This window comes from Dermacentor albipictus, chromosome 1 (assembly GCF_038994185.2).
Source record: "Dermacentor albipictus isolate Rhodes 1998 colony chromosome 1, USDA_Dalb.pri_finalv2, whole genome shotgun sequence".
Lineage (NCBI taxonomy): Eukaryota > Metazoa > Arthropoda > Arachnida > Ixodida > Ixodidae > Dermacentor > Dermacentor albipictus.
In genome coordinates this window covers 86,301,431-86,307,430 of record NC_091821.1, presented here as the reverse complement: position 1 = coordinate 86,307,430, position 6,000 = coordinate 86,301,431, and positions in this window count along the sequence as shown.

Sequence of the window (6,000 nt, the reverse complement as noted above, 5' to 3'; positions counted from 1 at the left end):
GTTGGCGTTGCCAATCCGGAGAGTATAATATATGCATATAGTGTTTACTAGCTGTTTAAGCATGTCTATCACCTTTTCATTTCCAAGCCTTTCATTACCCTCCCGGCACTTGGGGAGCGCCGAAGGAGCATCTCCTCCGGAAGCCCTTAGTGGTAGCGAAGGCCACTCAATAGCCGAAGAGGTTGGACGCACGTAGGATGACGCCTCATTCCTTGACGGGCGCGGAGGTACTGGGGGAGGCGCATCTTGTGTGTGCCGGCCTTGCTCTCTCTTTGGCACGTTTTACATCCAAGTACTCAAAGGAAGTGCCTCTTTCCCCCGGGGCTTGCTCTGGGAGCGGCGACGCCTTTGCCGCAACCGGCGCCTTTTCTTGCGGACGGAATCGGCAGCCTCCTTGTGCGTGGAGTTCTCTCTCACCATTTTTTTCAGAATTTGCCTCTCCTCTGCCATTTTGGGGCAGTCCTTGGATGTCGCTTCATGGGCTCCGGAGCAATTTGCACATTTCATGGCGTCAGTCTCACAGGAGTCTACCTGATGAGCACCACCACATCTTCGGCACGACGTAGGATTCTTACACACAGCACTCACGTGGCCCAGTTTGAAACAGTTGTGACACTGTAACGGTCGTGGTACATATGGACGCACTGAGTGCCTCACATAACCTACTTTGACCGATGCTGGTAAAGAGTCTGACTCGAACACCAACTTGATGCACCGGGAGCGGCCGAATCGGTGGATGTCGAGGATTCGCACTGTCGACGATAAAAGAGATCGCAAGTCTTCATCCTTTATGTCAATGTCCACATCTGATATCACACCAGTGCAGGTATCTTTGCCGTATGCTAGAAATGAGAGAACTGGGATGTTGCCAACCACTTGAATGCCTTTCAAAGCCTCCAATACTGCCTGAGAATTCACGTCCACCGTCAGAATGTTCTTCCGAGCATTAATGCGGATCTCTCTCACATGTCCTGAGGCTATTCGATCGAAGTATTTGGTCAGCGATTGTCTGTTCAACGAATTCATATTCGTACCTTCTGTAGTTGGGGTGTAGCCCACGGAGAAGACCCGTTCGTCACATCTGCTTTTATCAGTAGAATCACTGCCTGCTGACGTCCGGCGAAGCTTGCGCTTCAAGTGGCGCGATTGGACTAGCGTGTAATCACTGTCCGATTCCATCTCTGCCGCTGTTGAGCTGTCAGGTGAATCGGGAAGCCTATTGGCGGCGAGGAGTTACGGAGTCGCGATCTATCGGAAGCGCGCCTCGCTGGCGTAGCGTGAGGGATCACGCGGCGCGCTTCTCATAGGTTTTGCTGTCAGCGCTCACTGAAAACACCACGCGCGAGCTCTTCCGGACATTTCTGTAAGTATTTTCGAAACGACAGAAGTTTTTTACTGTCTAAATAACAATCTTGGGCAAACTGAAAGCGCACAATCGTTTACAGACGCTATCTCTTTACCGAATACGTACAGTGAACGCCACTGCGCGCGGTCGCCGCGATGGAATCTCCCGAACCGGCTTCTTGCGTGAAATGTAGCTAAACGCTGAGAGCAAACTATGTGAAATATGTTCTTATAGTGTTTGTATAACTAAATGGCGCGTAATAGAATGAAGCCTCGATTCAGCGATCGCATAGACTCGCAGCGACCGACTGCGCGTCTGCATGCTTGTCCGCCCACTGTTTCGCTTTCGCCACGTTCCCGTTTTCGCACCGTGCCTTGAGCTTTAGGCCGCAGAATATGAGCGTTTGACAGTATACAAGCAACCATTGTTGCGTGGGCGCTATCAGAGGTGTTAAAAAAATAATTTCATTGTAGAGATTTCGACGCCTACGGGGACTGTGATGTGCCGTCGCGACGGTTCAATCTTTTTTTTTCTTCTAAATTCTTTTACCTTTCAATATTATTTTGCGTCGCACTGTATGTTTATCGCTGTTCTCAGCGTGCGATTTCCAGCTGCTCCTTTTTTGTAATCCAGTGCATTAATTCATAACACAAACATGACCATATGCCATGCTTTTTTTTTTTTAATGTGCTTCTTACCACTCCACTGAACTTGCCAGTATCTATAGCATCGGCAAGTTCATAGACCATACCGTCATGACATTGCTCGGGCAGCGGTCTCTGGCGAGCGTCTCAGTGCGCGTTTCCAAACATCACAGACCCGGCGCCGTAGCAGAAATCTTCCTCGCGTCTGTGCTTGCTGCATACCCGAGTTGTAGCCGATGACTGTTTGCCGGTTTTATGTTTCGCGAGCCAAGCTTCACGCAGCTTCTTGTCCTGCGGCTACGTGTGAATAAGGCTGACACCGGCCTCCGTTACATACGTCCGGCATTGCGGCACCGAGCAGTAGCCTACCATGTTGCGCGCCTTCAAAGACAGCCACTACCTACTGTAGTGCTTTCAAGCGTTGTAAAGGAGAGACGCGAAGCGGGAAAATCTCGCCACTAAATGAGGACCGCAGCGTACGAGGGAATTTAAACTCGTTTTCAGCTCGCTTCGGCGTTCCCGAAGCAGCCGACGCGGCCGCTGTGTCAACGTGATCCCTCCTAGCACGTCACGCCGACAGTGGCGCCAGCTTTTCCAGTGGTGGAGCTCGAGGCCAATAGTCGGTGATGTCGCGGTTTCCCACGGACAGGGCTACCGCCGCGGGACTCGCCTTGCCATGAGGGCGCGGAGGTCCTCCGTCCTCCATTCCAGAGGACGACGTCTTCGGGGAAGCTCCTGATATGCAGAAGTCGCACAACTTTGAAGAACCATAGAACAAAGGTCCGCAGGACCTTTGAAGATAACCCATTGAAGCACCAGCGTCCTACAGATCCCCAGCAGAGATCAAAAACGGGATATTCGGACGTCCCTGGGATTGACGTTCATAGAAACGTCCCCCGAACCTCATAATGGGATATTCGGACGTCCAAGAGATGTTTAAATACGGATTATTCTTATTGCATAACCCCGAATACATCCTAAGGACATTTTTGTCAGGATGTAGGACGCTTCTGGGACATTTTACCAATCGCCCAAAGGACATTTGTGGGACATTTGGTTGGGGATTCAGGATATCCACAGGGCGTCCATATTGATTATAAATTACCATAATTGGGACGTTCCTCAGAATGGGCCCTACAGTGCAAGCCTGCTGCAATTTACATACCATTAACAAAGTAAGCTAGGCCTGGTTTTGTGATGACTTGTGGGCAATGATGAAAAGGAACTGCATGGTTCTTGAAGATCCATCCCAGCGGTCCAATAAGGCGACCAAATATTTTTGTCATGCAAAAGCTGAAGTACCAGGAGACAAGCCAGGAATGCAGCCCACTGCATCTCAAAGTACGTTAAACGAAGGCTGCAGTGCAACTAAGCATTGTGCACATGGTTCCCTGCTACGCTAAGCAAATACATTACATACAACTTGATAAAAATGCATTCATTCAAAACATAGACATGCAACCTATACCTTTTGTGCTAAGAAGGACGAAGCTACAGAACTAAGTTCTATAGGCTGCTGAATCATTTGACAATCTCAATAAATATACAGCATTTATTTCAATAAAACAGTTGCAGGAAGATCACTCGTTGAACTCTAAAATGCAATCAGCAGTTTTCAGTAAAACCTATTAATGCAAACAAATAAAACTCAATAATTTCACCATACAAGCTCAGCTATTAGGAGTTATTTATACTGCACCATGGTTAGTAAAAGTGCACATTAATCAAACTCTTTACAAATGCACTTTGGTAGCAAGAAAATTTAAGAATGCGCAATGGAGCCACTATGGAACTTATCACGAGGCTTGCTGTGGGCTCACTTCCGTGGTCGCAGGCACATCAATGCAAAATTTGCTGAAAAGTTTTGATATGTTACCCACTTTAAGTTGCCAGAGCCTTGCCCTAGTCCATATTCAGTATTTACATACACGAACACGAGTTATGCTAAATTAAGATGTCACAACTACATTAGGCACTAACAATATTACTCGAGACTAGTTTAGTGGTCATATGACAAACAGCTGTTGTATGATCATCCATTAACACTCTAAAACAGTTGCACCCTTTGGGGTGTATATCTGCCACAAAACGATAATTGTCATCTGTCGATCTTGCCCGCATTTCCTTTCTTTAACGCTGCAAGCCTGGTACTTCCATGTCACGAACGGCATGGGCATTATCAGCATGACAGAGCATTCTCGACAGGAAAGTAACGAGCGCAGGGTTTTCAAGAAAGGAAACGCAAGCAAGACATGCAGATGACGATTATTGTTCTGTGGCAAATTTACACCCCAAAGGGTGCAACTGTTCTTAGGGTGTAGAGCAAATGCGCTGTGCATCCACAACAAGTTCAGGCAAAGGTCCCCAGAGCAAACGTCGACACTTTCGTGTGCAGTGACAAGACCATTTCAGTTGCGCTGATAATTCGCAGACGCACCTCGGCCTGTAAAAGAACTTTAAAAGCCCTATGCAAGGGTGGGGGGGGGGGGGGTACAAAGGAAGTTAGTAGGAGGGCTACTGTGGGCTGGCTGACTTCAACGGTCGCAGGCACATAAATGCAATATTTGCTGGAAAGTTCAGAGGTATCTTAGCCATGACGGAAGCTACTCCACTTTCTGCAGGCCTCCTTCAGTGGTTGCACACAGTAAAAGTACTAAATATTTTATATACACACTGGGCATTAAAAATTACTAAATGAACACTTAAGCAGTTGCAAACGCGAACATTACTGGAGAGTTCATACTATGAACTCTCCAGTAATGTTAATTGTAAAATTAATTACATCAAAACAAATGCAATTATTTTGAGACGGTCTCAAAATAATTGCATTTGTATTGATGTAATTAATTTTTATGACACTAAATAACGATCATACTCATAATTCTTGTACTTTACAATTGCCATTATATATGTATTAAAGGTTATGTAGGTTATTACCAGTAATCAAAATGCTGGTGTTATGGGCATGTATAATAAGGTTTGCACTGCAATTATTACGTATACCAAATCATATATATGTAAAATAAACAATACATGACTTAATATACTCCTGTGCCGAACTCCGGAAACTGCCTTCATAACTTAACAGCTTGGTTTATTTATTTCGACGATTTGTTGCCGATAGCATAGGCAAGATTTTGTTAGTTCCTGTTTGAGACCCCTTGTGCCATAATAATTAAGCTTTTTTCTTCAAAGCTTTTGGTTAACTAAAACAAATACATTTGTATAAAGAACAAACAGTCGAACCGTTATAGGTTTATTTTCAAACTGTGTTATAATGTATTCTTTTTACTGAAATAATGCTGTTTTTGTTGATTTAGTTTTGCAAAATCTACAACAAGAAGTAGCTTTTCCAAGAGCCAGGTCGAGTCCGAAACTTTGGCTATAGTATTATGTCTGGAGCACATTGTTTACTTGTGGATTAGTTCGGCGTCATATCTTTGCACACAGTGATTTGTTTCTTCTTCGGCGCCTACATTTTGAAACCTGAAGAGATGACCAAACAAAAGTGAGTTTTGTAAGAGCGTCTGCCTCTCCGAAAATCGGTATGCGTTGGCCCGTCATGGTAAGAAATGTTCTTGCCTCAAAACGCCGGGCAGGCGGGGTCCAACGCAAGGCGCACGTCGTTTTCAGAACTCGCGCATTCAGAAGCGTGAGTGGACTGGGAAATGCTGACTGTTAGCGACCATGGGTACGCATTGCTTGACATTGAGCTTTAATGCACTATGTGCGAAAACTGCGGTGGAAACGTTCAGCTGTTAGGAAACATCAGAATGCGCTCAGGTGTCGCCTGCACTTGAGATAGTGAAAACAGCTACAGTGGATGTCGCTATCACATTTAATGATGACAGCATTGTCCGATGCAATGTCCTGAAGTCATTCAGTTGCACCAGGACGCTAGTCAGTGGATGGGTTACATAGCATTGACCAGCATTGACCTTATCCCATCGAAAGGGCTACACAGCAGTACACGAAGGAGACCCCAAAGGCAAGGAAAGTGCCCTGCTGATG